Source organism: Nuphar pumila, chromosome 13 (assembly GCF_984573655.1).
Source record: "Nuphar pumila chromosome 13, dmNupPumi1.hap1.1, whole genome shotgun sequence".
NCBI classification, from domain to species: Eukaryota; Viridiplantae; Streptophyta; class Magnoliopsida; order Nymphaeales; family Nymphaeaceae; genus Nuphar; species Nuphar pumila.
This window is the reverse complement of record NC_143261.1, coordinates 36,796,502-36,810,263: the sequence shown is the minus strand read 5'-3', so window position 1 is coordinate 36,810,263 and position 13,762 is coordinate 36,796,502.

Sequence of the window (13,762 nt, the reverse complement as noted above, 5' to 3'; positions counted from 1 at the left end):
CGAATGAAGGATTCTCAGAATGTTCTGTTTGTCACTCAGAGGATACTCTTTGTCAAAGAGCTGGACTTGACTTTTTCTCTTTCTTTTTCAAGGCTCTCTTTTCAAATATCGAATAGAAATTTTTCTCGTTGTAAGCTCACACGTCTATTCCATTCCATGTTTGAATAGTTTATTTGAGTGTGTTTATATAGCTTTTAAAAAGTAGTCGTTACATTTTTGGAATTGTAACTTTTTGAAATGTGAAATGTTATGTCATTTTAAAAAATATCTTTTAGATAAATTCGAGAATACCTTTTTCCATAAAAGTAGAATAGAGGGTACACTAGTCGTTGTAATATTTTAGGTAATACATATTTTATGTAAAAAGTTTATTTCTTACAATAGTACATTGAACGTTGGGTTGTAGTTTTGTCTTTATTCTAATTAATGATTTGAGGTACATTAGTACTTCTTTGCTTTAAATGAGTGTAAGTACAATGAGTGCTTTGAGATATTTATTTGTACATAGTCATGTCAAGTGTTTTCTTTATGTTGTGTATTTCAAAGTCTCCAGAGAGAATGAGGACCAAAAGAAGGTCGACATTCTTTGAGAAGGATATTAACAAGGATTTGTTACAGGAGGCATTTAATGCTTTGTAAAGAGAATGATGACTTCAAGTAAGTCGACATTCTATGGTTATGAAAAAAGTAACTAGAGTCCTTTCAAAAACATATTTTATTTGTTTTTCTTTTGTGTAGCCGATTTATGTTTTTGTCTTCTTCTTATATAAAAAACATTTCTTTAAAGAAGATAACTAAAGTCTTGTTAAAACATATTTTATTTGTTTTTCTTTTGTAGTCGATTTTATGTTTTTGTCTTCTTCTTATATTAAAAATATTTCTTTAAAGAAGGAAACTAGAGTCTTTTCAAAAACATATTATATTTGTTTTCTCCATGTAGCCGATTTTATGTTTTTGTCTTTTTCCTACATTCATTTTTTCATGTTGTCTTGTATATAGTGTAAGGTACAATTATTACATGACAAAATATTTTTTTCATAAAAGGTTGTAAGAAGGTACAATTATTATATGACAAAATATCTTTTTCATAAAAGGTTTTAAGAAGGTACACTTATTGGTTTTCAAAAAGGAGCTTTTTGAAACTATCGTATACTTTTATGATATAGTGTTTATGAATGAGTATGTAATATGCAATATGCAAGTTTCTGAAGGTTCTGTTACAAATGACTCTAAAGAAGAAAAAAGTCTTCATCTTGAGGTAGCCGAATTCTTCATTTGAACTTTAGGAATGCATGGCTCATCAAGCTTTTTCTTCAAGGAGTATGATTGCACCATAGTTGTACTTGAACAGGAAGTCTCCATCCTTATTGGGTGAGATATCCTTGCATCAAATACTCGTTAGATTTATGGTAAAACATATTCAGTCATAATATAACATTTTTCAAGAGGACATATTATCATATCATATAAAATCAAATGAGACAGTGTATCATATTATGTGACATCAAAACCGAGTTTCTCAACAGTATCGTCCCCTTTCAGGTCAAGGGGTAAAACCTGAGCCTCATTCTGATGAGGTATTTTATTTGTCGTCCCATCCAGGTTAAGGGCTAAGCCTGAGCCTCATTTCGATGAGGTGAATCTTCTTCTTTATTCTTTATTCCATATCTACCACCATCATTTGAACTAATTCTTTCATACCCAGTCAAATTTATCTAACTGGGGCATTTTTATAGTCTGAATTTGGTGTGTTTTTCTTTGCCACTAAGCTCGGCCTCTATACCGGCTTAGTAGCAAAGAGGGGCATCTGTAAACACCCCAAATTTTCACCCTTATCCAGTGCTTACATTTCATGTGTCATTGCATATCACTGCATGCATTCGGCATACCATTTCATTTGCATTGCATGTCATTACATCTCATTTTCGAGATCCAACACTCCTGTTTTCAAAACATTTAATCCAGATTTGAGTTTTAAAACTTTTTCTTTCAAAAATCAAATTCAAAACCTGGGTTTTTACTCAACATTCTGTCATTTTCCAACCCCAGGACTTTATATTTCAAAATATTTTCTCAGAAAAAAATCTGGATTCATTTCAAACTCAATTTCAACTGATTTCAATTCTCAAATAAGACCCATTTAGGTGGTGTCGCTTATGGATTCCTTTACTTTTCAAAAATATCCAAAAATTTCAGAGTCCTAGTTGGATCAGGACTCTTTTTCCAGAGTCCTAGTCTGATCAAAACTCTACTTTTCACTACCTTTTTACCTGTTTTCGGAGAAAACCTTTCAAAATCTTCTGTTTTGGCCAAAATTTTAGAGTCCTAGTTGGATCAGGACTCTTCTTCAAGAGTCCAGTCGGATCAGGACTCTTCTTCAGAGTTTTAATCGGATTAGAACTCTAATCTTTCACAACCATTTTCAATCAAATCTTTCAAAATCTTTCAAAATGAGTCAGAAACTCAGAGTTTTAGTCAAAACAGGACTCTGTTCAGAGAGTCCTAGTTGGATCAGGACTCCGATCCTCATTTCAAATTTTGAAAGAATCTTTCAAAAATCTTTTCATCTATCAAAACTGTTGCACTTTTATCAAAGAATTTTAAAATTCTGAGGTTTTATCCCAGAGTCCTGATCGAATTAGGACTCTACACCAGAGTCCTGATCGAAGCAGGACTCTATCCAAAATTGATTTTCTCACTTCCTGGTTTTAAAAAGCTTTACTTAAATTTTATCATTTACTTATCAGAAAAACCAAAATGCTTAGAGTTCTGATCGAATCAGAACTCTTTCTTAGAGTCCTAATCAGATCAGGACTCTGAACCAAAATTCAATTTCATCCTGTTTTTAACTGTTTTTCAAAATTCTCTCATTTGATTTCTCAGAAAATCCAAAAATTAAAAGTCCTAGTTCAATCAGGACTCTGTCCTTAGAGTCTCAGTTGAATCAGAACTCTCTTTTATTTCAATATTCGTTATTGTTTTCACTGTTTTGACAAGTTCTTTCATTTGTTTTTCAGAAAAATACCAAAAAAATCTAGAGTTTCAGTCCGATCAGGACTCTGTCCCAGAGTCCTAGTCCAGTCAGAAGTCTGTTTTGAAGTCCGTTGTCATTTCTATTTTTTATTTATTTCCATTTATTTTCAAAATTTAGGTCATTTTGTAGAGTCCAGTTAATCCAGGACTCTAATTTAGAGTTCTGATCGAGTTAGGAGTCTAACCCTGACTGTATTTTCTGACTTGTTTCACCATTTTCGATGAAATCTTTTCAAAAATTTCTTTATTTGGCTTTTAAAAACCAAAATCACAGAGTCCTAAAAATCCAGGACTCTAGCCCAGAGTCCAGTTCGCTTGAGACTCTATTTTCAAAAATCTTTGAATTTCAACTATTGATTTTAACCCCTTTTTAAAGCCATTTTCAGTATTTATTTCAAATTTTCAAAACTCTGATGTGGGGTCCACTCAGTTGGAGCCATATCCAGAGGAGTTCTGACCCAGTTGGAACTCTGTGCCATTTCAAAACTTTTAATTTCAAGTCTACTTTTGAATCTCTTTTGAAAACTTCTTCAATTTCAAGTTCTAAAATCGCTTTTTGAAAAAAACTCAAGTAGGGCCCACTCGGGGTGGCGCCATATTCGAGTAAGTCAGGGCTAGACTAGGGTTAGTCATTGTCCTAGTTTGGTTAGGGGTTTAGAGGAGTCAAAATCAATTTTAAAAATCCATTTTATTTAACTTTTAAACCATTGGTTTTTAAAGGTTTTAAATTCAGGTTTTAAAAACCAAATGTGGGTCCATACTAGGTGGTGTCACATTTGGACTTTTTAGGGTTTAATTAGGTATTAATTAGAGTTTAATTAGAGTTCATTTAGGGTTAGAAAACCAAAAAAAATCGTTGCCCTTAGTGGATTTATTAGAAAGAGTCTTGAAAAAATGAAAAACCTCTTAATTAACCCTAATTAAGTGACTTTTTAAAAAACTATAAAAAGGGACCTAAGGGGGGTCAAAGGGGAGCTCTTTTTTCTCTCAAATTTTTGTGGCCTCTCTCTCCTCTCCAGTACCTCCACCTTCCTCCATTGCAGCTGCATCCCCAAGGTGAGTTTATTTAATATTATTTTATTATTATTTTATTAGTTTTTATGATTTTTCAATAGATTTCACCATGGAAACTCTTGTGTTCATGTATTTAACCATGGATTTCATCAAAGAACCCTAAAATCCACCCAAGAAGATGATCTAACTCAGTTTGAGGGTGATTTCAAGGATTCTAATCCATTAGAATCGATGAGAGGTACGTTTTTCATGTTCTTAACCGACGAAACATGAGATTTACCCGTTAAATGGGTTAAATCCATGATTTCAAAGGTGAAAGCAAATTCCAGCCATGGATTCCCTTTATTTTATTTATTTCTTTGCTTATTCATGTTTATTACACGTTTCCAGCATAGAAATAATTTTTATTTTACTGTTTTAGTGTTTATTTTATTGTTTTTCATTAGTTAATGCATATTTTCTCAAGTTTCTTAGATTTCTATGTGTTTTTAGTTTAAAACAAAAAAAAGCATGCTGTTTCGGATTGAAATATGTGTTGTTAAATTCTGATTTTTTTATATGTGATGCATGCATATGTGATTAAACTACTATAAAAAAATCAGAGATTTTGGACTTCGGGAACCCTGTCAGAAAAATCAGACATCAAGTCGGGTTTTTAAAACTTTAAAATCGTTGTTAAAATCAAGAGGGTAACTTTCTGTTATGATATTTTTCTCATCTTATATCAGATTTTGGATCTGTAAATTGCTATGGATTCATATTGATTAGATCTATTTACTGTAAAATTTTCAGAATTTTTGATCACTTTTTAGATTTTTCTTCTGTCAGAGAGTTTGATTTTCAATTTAAAACTCGTTAGGGTTTACCAAAACCCTAATCAGACTTGTGTTGTTTATAAATCCAAAACTACAGATCCGATTCATGATCTGTAAAAAGTGAGTATTGTTATTTTTCTGTAAACTATTCACTGTTAAAATCTAAGATATGTTGAATGAGTACTGCTGTTTATCACGAATTGTCAATTGAAAGTATCAGTTAGGACCAAAGTTAAAATCAATATATTCAAGTCCGGATTGTCGGATAGGGATCTCCCTGGTTTTAAAGGCTTTTTCAGATCTGTAAAAAGGAAAAGTTTTGTTTTCTTGTCTATTTGTTCTTTGTAAAATTTCATAGATTTCCATGGAGGTTTGACCCCTCGTTCGGGTCTTGGACTGAGACTGGTTGGTGAACTAGGTCAAAAATAGCATATTTTTAGGGTTTGATGCTATTTTCGGATTAATTTAATGACAAAAAAATATTTTTATAATTCTAATTTGATATTAGGGTTATCACAAGTGCAGGTACCAATTTTGAGGATTTTTAGAATCCGTTTGATGCTTGAATGGCTTGAATTGCAAAATAGGGCACCCGAAGAATTCCAAAACACTGCAAAAATCACAAAATTTGTGATATTCTTAAATTTTCATGTATAAGCATATATTTTTAGGGTTTAATCATGTTCATAATCATATTAGGATACTTAAGGTTAAATTTGATGTTCATTTAATTTCATTTAGTGCATAAAACCTAAGTTTTACCAAAATATTTTCTAAAAACCCTGATTTCAAAGCCATAGTCTTGCTATCGGGAGCAATTTGGTCATTTGACCTAAATTTCGAAATCCCTAACTCTGATTTTCATATTTCTAATCATGTCACATCATATTTAGTTTGATTTATCATTATTTGTATTCCAAAACTTGCATTTTACCAAATATCTTTCTGAAAACCCTAATTTTAAGGCCATAGTCTTGTTATTAGGGGTATTTTGGTCATTTTGACACCAATTTCGAAATTTCATATCTTATCTTCCTTATTTATTCAATCTTATTTCATATTTTATCAATTTTGATTTAAGGGAATCATGGCAAAAAGGCTTATATCTAGCAAAATCGAGTAATTTCTAGATATTACTGGATAAACCTAGAAAAGCCAACATATCATCACTAACAAAGTTTTCTAGTTTTGCAGGTACATTAAAGATTTTAATTTCATGTATTTAAATTTGAATAGTGATGTAAATTAAATGTAAACTTTGGAATAAGAATTTAAATTTCTACATAGATTAAGATTTGCATTTCATATAGTTTAAACTTTGATATATAACTGCCATGTATGCCAATTCATGCACATTTTATTAATTCACTATGGTCTACACGAATGGCACATACACTAGCTTTTATGAATTTTATAAACTTGGTGGAATTCATATTTATGGCCATAGTCAGAATATGAATGATACCCAGATTTGTAATCTTCACATTAGCCACATTCAGCCTACACTCTTAGGCTAACTTCAAAATGTATTGCATTTCTCAAAAATACAAAAAGTATTTCTCAATTCCTCAAATCCATATTCATTCATTTCATGCATTTGCCAATTCCAATTCAAATCTCAATTCAAAGAAGTTCATTTTCTCAAAATCTTCTAAGTCTTATTCAAAAATCGATTTTCTCAAAATATTGATTTGCCAATGATATTTCAAGTATTTCCCAAGTTCCAAATTCAATTTTTCTAAGTTATATCTTCAATTTCAAAGTTTGAATTCAAAGAAATCGAGTTTTTCAAAGTTATTTCACATTTCTCAGAATCGATTTTCACAAAAATCTCTTGAATACTTCAGAAATCGATTTTCACTTTCTCAAATACAGTATCTCAATGATGATTCATGATTTTCAAAGAGTTTATTTTCCAAATATTTTCCAATCTTTGAAGCAAACATCATGTTTTCAAATATGCATTTTCAGAAATTCATAGCACATGCCTGATTCTTTGTGCATTTAGAAATTAGAATATGATTTAGACAAGTTGAATAGAGCAGAGCAGTAGATTGATCCTTGGTTCGATTACCCCTGTTAAAGGTGGCAGGAACGGTCGAACCTCGTACCGACATGCGAGTCCCATTCTACAGAATTTTCTCGCATTTTAAAACGGAGGCGAGTTATTTTCAAAAACTATTTCAAAGGTCAGTTTGATTCGCAAAAGTTAAAAATTTTGCGATGATAACAAAACCAAAGTAAAACCTTCACATATTCTGACTGTGGCCATGAATATGTTCAGAGTTTACTTGAGTTAATTCACAATATTTTGAAAAATTGGAAATATGATGTGCATTTTAAGATAGCCTAAGAGTGTAGGCTCAATGTGAGTGGTAGAGAGATGATGGATCTGGGTCTCATCCATATTCCGACTAGGGTCGTAAATATGGACTCCACCGAGTTCATCAACTCTCTAAGAGTTGGTGCACGTGTCATTCGTGTTCATCCACAGTGATTTTTGAAAATTGAGATATATGCATCATAGAAGCAGGATATTACTGAAATCAAACTATATGAGATGCAGCCTAATCTAAGCAGTAAAATAAATATTATTCCAAAGTTTTACATTCGATTGTTACATTATTGACAAAATAAAAATATAACTAAATACTTGATAGCTCCAAACGCAACCATATCTTCCATTTTTTTTTTTTTTATAGATATTGAGTTCGTCACTAAGTGTTCATTAAGATAATGTCCACTCCTGTGCAATCCTGCACAAATCAAATGAACACGAGCAGAACCAGAGATAGAAGCAAAACTATATTAAAAAAAAAATACTAATTAAGTGCTAGGAATATGAAAGAAACCTAAATGACTAATTAAAATTGAAAACTAATTCTAATTACTTTTACTTACTAACTGACTATTTACAAAGCAATTAACTATGTAATTCTATTTCTTAACTAACAATTAATCTACTTGACTAACTAATATCTGGCAATTAATTATCTAACTACTTAACTAATAGTACTACTTAAGAAAACATGTGAAAGCAAAACAAAAGTGACTGAATGAGAAAGACATAAAAAAAAATCAGAAAATGAATTACATAGAATGTACTAAATGCAAAACAGAAAATTGGATGATAAAACGAAAACAGGAGATGCAATTAATTGAAAAACAAGAATTCATTAAAATAGGAAATGCACGAAAGCATGCTGAAATGAAATAAACTTCAAGCAATTAACCGACTGAACGTTATAAACATAAACAGAGAAAATGACAGAACAAGACAATAAAAAAAAAATAGGAATTGACAAACTCAAAACGAAATTGCAGGAAAGAAAACAATAAAACAAACAGGAAGTTGAAGAAACATTAAATCGGAACCTAATGGAAAAAAAACAGGAAGTTGAAGAAATGCAATGCTGTAAAACAAACAAAAGAAACATTAATGAAATCAGAAATTGCAAAGTGAGAAATTCAGAACAGCAAAACAGGGAAATGAAGAACTATGCAAGAAATGAAAGAAATTGAAAACAAGTAAATAAATAAAAAAAAAAAAAAACAGAAAAAAACAGAAAAAATAGACCTTAATGAAAACGAAACTTAATTGATAACAGGAAATTACAGACCAACCAGATGTAATGAACGACTATCAAGCAAACAATCTAAATCAACAACTAAATCAAAGAAATAGCAGAAAATCATGACAGAATCGGTTGGAAAGATAAAGAAGAATAAGAAGAATGAAGAAGAAAAGAGGAAGAAGATGATGCAGAACTTACAATGTGGCTGGAGTACTACAGAAGGGAAATGAAGATCGATTTTTGGCTGCTTGACTGAAGGAAGATGAAAGGCAGTTGGATCCTCTACACCAACAAGGAAGGGACGGTTTCCTGCGGCTGAGCTGAAGAGGATGGGAAGCCTCCTTCACGCTGGATGGCATTTTCCTGCAGCTGGTAGGCTCTGAAGAAAAGACAGCCTCTGCGGCTGGGCCTCTGCTGGTAAGATGAAGAAAAGGGGAAAGAAGCCCTGCTGAATCTCCGGCACCCAATGGGACATCCCACAGCCCCCTCCCTTACAGTTGAAGGGCTTGATGCCTCTCACGCTGGATGGAGAAAACCCTGGGCGAGTTTGGATTCTGCAAGAAGGGTCCTTCGTCTGCCTTTTGCTCCCTACTCAATCGAACTCCTCTGGTTTTATAGCAGCTGAAAGGAGGATAGCCTCCTTCCCTCTAGAAGAGCTCTGCAATAAGAACCAAAAGGGGAAAATCAATCGGCCAACGGATCCCCCTTTGGCTGTAGGGAAAAAAAATCGTCTCTCTCACTGGTGAATCCCCTACGATAAGAACCAAACCCCCCTTTTTCTTGTATTGGCTTCTGAGTGTTCTCCTGAAGGACGGTTGCAGCCCTCCAAGAGGAAGTCGAAATCTCAAAAATTTGATCTCCCAAAACCGCCTCCCCCTCTTCTGCGATCAATAGGGTCTCCTTTTAAAAGTTTTCATTAGGTTTCCCAAAAAAATCGCAGATTTTGGGGCGTTACCCCAGGTTTTGAAATCATTTGAAATGAATTCAAACTTTTGAAAATTTTGAAAATGTCGCTCTTTGAGAGGGGCGCGGCTCTTAGCCATTTAAAAAAAATTTGGTTTATTTTACCTAAGGTTTTAGTAAAGTAAACAGTCTTTTTAGGAAGGTTCGGCTGTGGCACCTTTTAGGGCTGTTTAAGAAAACAGGTGAAGGGAAATAAAATAAAATAAAACGATAAAATAAATAATAAAAAAATGGGTATTTCAGGGTGATGCCACCTCATCCTGATTTGAAACTCTTTTGAGAATAAAATCTTTAGTGAGGCGCCACCTATGCGTGGGCCCACTAATTTTTTTTTTGTTTAAAATTAAAAAATAATAAAAAAAAAGTTTTATAAATCGATGTCACTTCCGGATGGGCACTGTTTTGAAAATAAGAGAAAATTTTGAGAATTTGAGTGTGACACCACCTCAGGGTGGGTCCCACGTCACTTATTTGAAATAAAAGCCAAGTGAGATGTTTTGGAATTTTCACAATAGTAGGCTAGTTTTGGAAAAACACGAAGCAAAATTTGGCTTGATTTCAAAACTTGGAAAAAAATGTTTTTTCAGGGCAAAATTTAGAAAGATGCGGAGAAATTCATAGCCTTTTTGTAAAAGTTTGAAATAAGGTCTCATGAATTTTGAAATTGTGTCCCCCTCTTTTCAACTGACGAAATTTTAAAAATCAATGTCAAAGACTATCCAGATCATTTTCTTGAGAAAACTTTTGTAACTCGGGGTCCTGGGGGTAAAATGGGAAGAATTGGTAATTTTGAAGGCCCAGGGTTTTGAAAATCAATTTTGAAAAGTTTAAAAATCAAATCTGGATTGACAATTTTGAAAATCAGGAGTTCTGGATCTCAAAATGACATGTTGTGCAGTGAAATGATGCAATGCTATGCAAAGACATGTTCTATGAAATATCACTCTAAGCTCGGACTTGGAAATTCTAGCTTTTTGTCCAGAAAAGGATTTTGAAGATTTGCAGTTTGAAGATGTCTCTGAACCTAAATATAGAAATTTTGAGGCTCAAGAATGAAATTTTAGATTTTCTGCAAGGTTCAATCTTGGAAAATGACCATTTTGCCCTTCATTGCTTCTGGAGAACCGAAATGTGATGATTGGTGGAAATGTCAAGAAGGTGAGTGAAAATTTGGGGTGTTTACAGATGCCCCTCTTTGCTACTAAGTCGGCTCATGGCCGAGCTTAGTGGCAAAGAAAAACATTCCAAATTTGGGCTATATATAAAAAATGCCCCAATTAGAAGGATCTGACTGGATATGAGGAAATTAGCCCGAGGAAGATGGTAGATATGAAATGGAGAATGGAGAGAAAAGATTCACTCTGTGAGAGTGAAATTCAGGTTTTATGCCCTTAACCTGGATGGGACAGAAAATGCTTCGTATGGAACGAAGCTCAGATTTGACCCTTAATCTTGATTGGGGAATGGAATATCTCCTCGAAATGAGACTCAAGTTTGTACCCTTGACCTGATTGGGCGGAAAATGGAATTTTGGAAGGTGAATAAGACAACTTTTCTTGAAGATGAACGAGGCGATGGAAATGGATTTGTAAGAGGCAATTTTGGAAAATGATCAAGACGATCTGGTGAATTTTTCATCATCGTGAAATATGAATAAGGTAAGGAGTAAGACAACTCTTTCGACAATGCGAAAGATGGATATGGCAATCTTTTGACGAGAATAAGGTAACTCTTTCGGCAACGCGAAAGACAGACAAGGCAAACTCTTTCAGAGAAGAGTAAGGCAACTCTTTTGACAACGCAAAAGATGAATAAGGCAATTTTTCCAACGAAGAATAAGGCAACTCTTTCGGCAATGCGAAAGATGAACGCTGGCGATCCAAAGAAACAAGGCGATTCTTTCGATAACGCGAAAGATGACAAAGGCAATCCAAAGGAACAAGGCAATTCTTTCGACAACGCGAAAGATGACAAAGGTAATCCAAAGGAATAAGGCGATTCTTTCGACAACACGAAAGATGACAAAGGCAATCCAAAGGAACAAGGCGATTCTTTCGACAACGCGAAAGATGACAAAGGTAATCCAAAGGAACAAGGCGATTCTTTCGACAACGCGAAAGATGACAAAGGTAATCCAAAGGAATAAGGCGATTCTTTCGACAACACGAAAGATGACAAAGGTAATCCAAAGGAATAAGGTGATTCTTTCGACAACGCGAAAGATGGCAAGGCGATCTAAAGGAACAAGGCAATTCTTTCGACAACACGAAAGATGACAAAAGGCAATCCAAAGGAACAAGGCAATTCTTTCGACAATGCGAAAGATGACAAAGGTAATCCAAAGGAATAAGGCGATTCTTTCGACAACACGAAAGATGACAAAGGTAATCCAAAGGAACAAGGCGATTCTTTCGACAACGCGAAAGATGACAAAGGCAATCTAAAGGAACAAGGCAATTCTTTCGACAACGCGAAAGATGATAAAGGTTATCCTTTCGGAGATAAGGCTAATCTTTCAACTACGTGAAAGATGATAAAGGAAAATCTCTCGAAGGGGTCAAGATACATCAATATAGACATCAAGCTCTCACTTAACGTCAGGATAGCTAGAAAATATTGTCAAAATGTTGAAAATTTTGTTGATTCAAAGTAATTGAAAATGATGCTCATTGTTGTGAAAGTATTTCTTCTTTTCTACCTGAAGTATTACCTCCAAACAGGATTGACTTCATAGAATCAAGATTTGGAATCCAAATTGCTTGCGATTGACCTTCTTTAAAGAAGTTATCAATTTCCTTGTTATGAACAGGAAAGAGAATTTGATATCATGAAAGCAATCTATGAAAGTTTATTGATAATAGAATTTCACAAATTTAAAGAAGATTCTTGATAAATGTGGCAGTTTGATATCCTGGGAGCTTCTCTCATGATAATCTTCCTGCGCTCTATTGGCTCTCTTGGGTTTTTTGCTACATTCTCCTTCATTTTGGAGATGTTCTGACTTTTTCTGTCTTTCTTTTTCCTCTCTTTCTCTCTTTTTTGGAAGGGTACGTTACAAACTCCTTCAACTTGGAGATGTTTCGATCCTTCTTTGACGATATTGGCTCATGGGTTAGAGATCTTTGGATGATAGCGGAAATTAAATATCTTTTGGGGATTGTCAGGAGGTTCATCGCATCTGCCTTCATCTCGACAGTGCTTTGGACTTTCCCTGGAAGGATCCATCACAAACTCCGTCATCTTGGAGATGTTTCAAATCTTCTTTGGCCCCAGGGGTCTACTCGCTTAATTCGCCTTCATCTTGACGACAAGTGAGAGATCCCTTTTGCGGATATTTAATTGCAGCTTAGGTGATTTTGAGGATACAGGGCTTGGATGAATTCTCTCTTTTTCTAGCACTCAGGATATTTCCACTGCCTCATTTTCACAAGAATGGTCTTTAAAAATGTACCATTGACTGCGATCAATATCAATCATCTATGGCTTTGCAAAACATTGAATCTTCTTTTCTAGCCATATCGAGGATTTATCCTTCATCCTTTTGGTTGGCCAATAGAAAGAATATGGATTTTGAATCCTTCTTAAAAAAAGCTTTGCCTTTTTGGAAGTAGTACTGAAGGTAAAATTTTGTGAAATAAAATTCTGAAATCAACAGGTAATTGATTGACAAATTGACAAAGTGTTCTTGAAATCCTTAGTAAAAGAAATCGCTTGACATCCGAGTTGACACATCCATGACGATGGTACTCAATTTTGAAGGTAAATCCAATACGAAGTTGGAATTTTGAAGGTAAGTCCTAGCATAATACTGGATTTTGAAGGTAAGCCTAACTCAAAAGTTGGTTTTGAAAAACCATCCGAATGAGGACTCAGGTTTTACAGGGAAAGCTAGAAGATTCGAGTCAAAACTCGAGCCTTCGAAGGAAAGCTAGGAAGTTTGGTTTCTAAGAAGATAAAGTTTGGGTTGAAACCCAAATCTTAAAAGGAAAAACTAGGTCAATTCAGATTTTTGAGTCGAAACTCAAATATTCAAAGGAAAGTTGGAAGGTTCGAGTCGGGGCTTGAATCTCAAAGGAAAACTGGGAAGTTCAGATTTTGAAGGAAAGAAAACTTGAGTTAAACTCAAATCTTCGAAGGAAAGCAGGAAAGTTTGAGTCAGGGCTCGAATCTCAAAAAGAAACTGAAAAGTTTAGATTTTGAAGGAAAGAAAACTTGAGTTAAAACTCAAATCTTCGAAGGAAAGCAGGAAAGTTCGAGTCAAGGCTCGAATCTCAAAAGGAAACTGGAAAGTTTAGATTTTGAAGGAAAGAAAACTTGAGTTAAAACTCAAATCTTCGAAGGAAAGCAGGAAAGTTCGAGTCA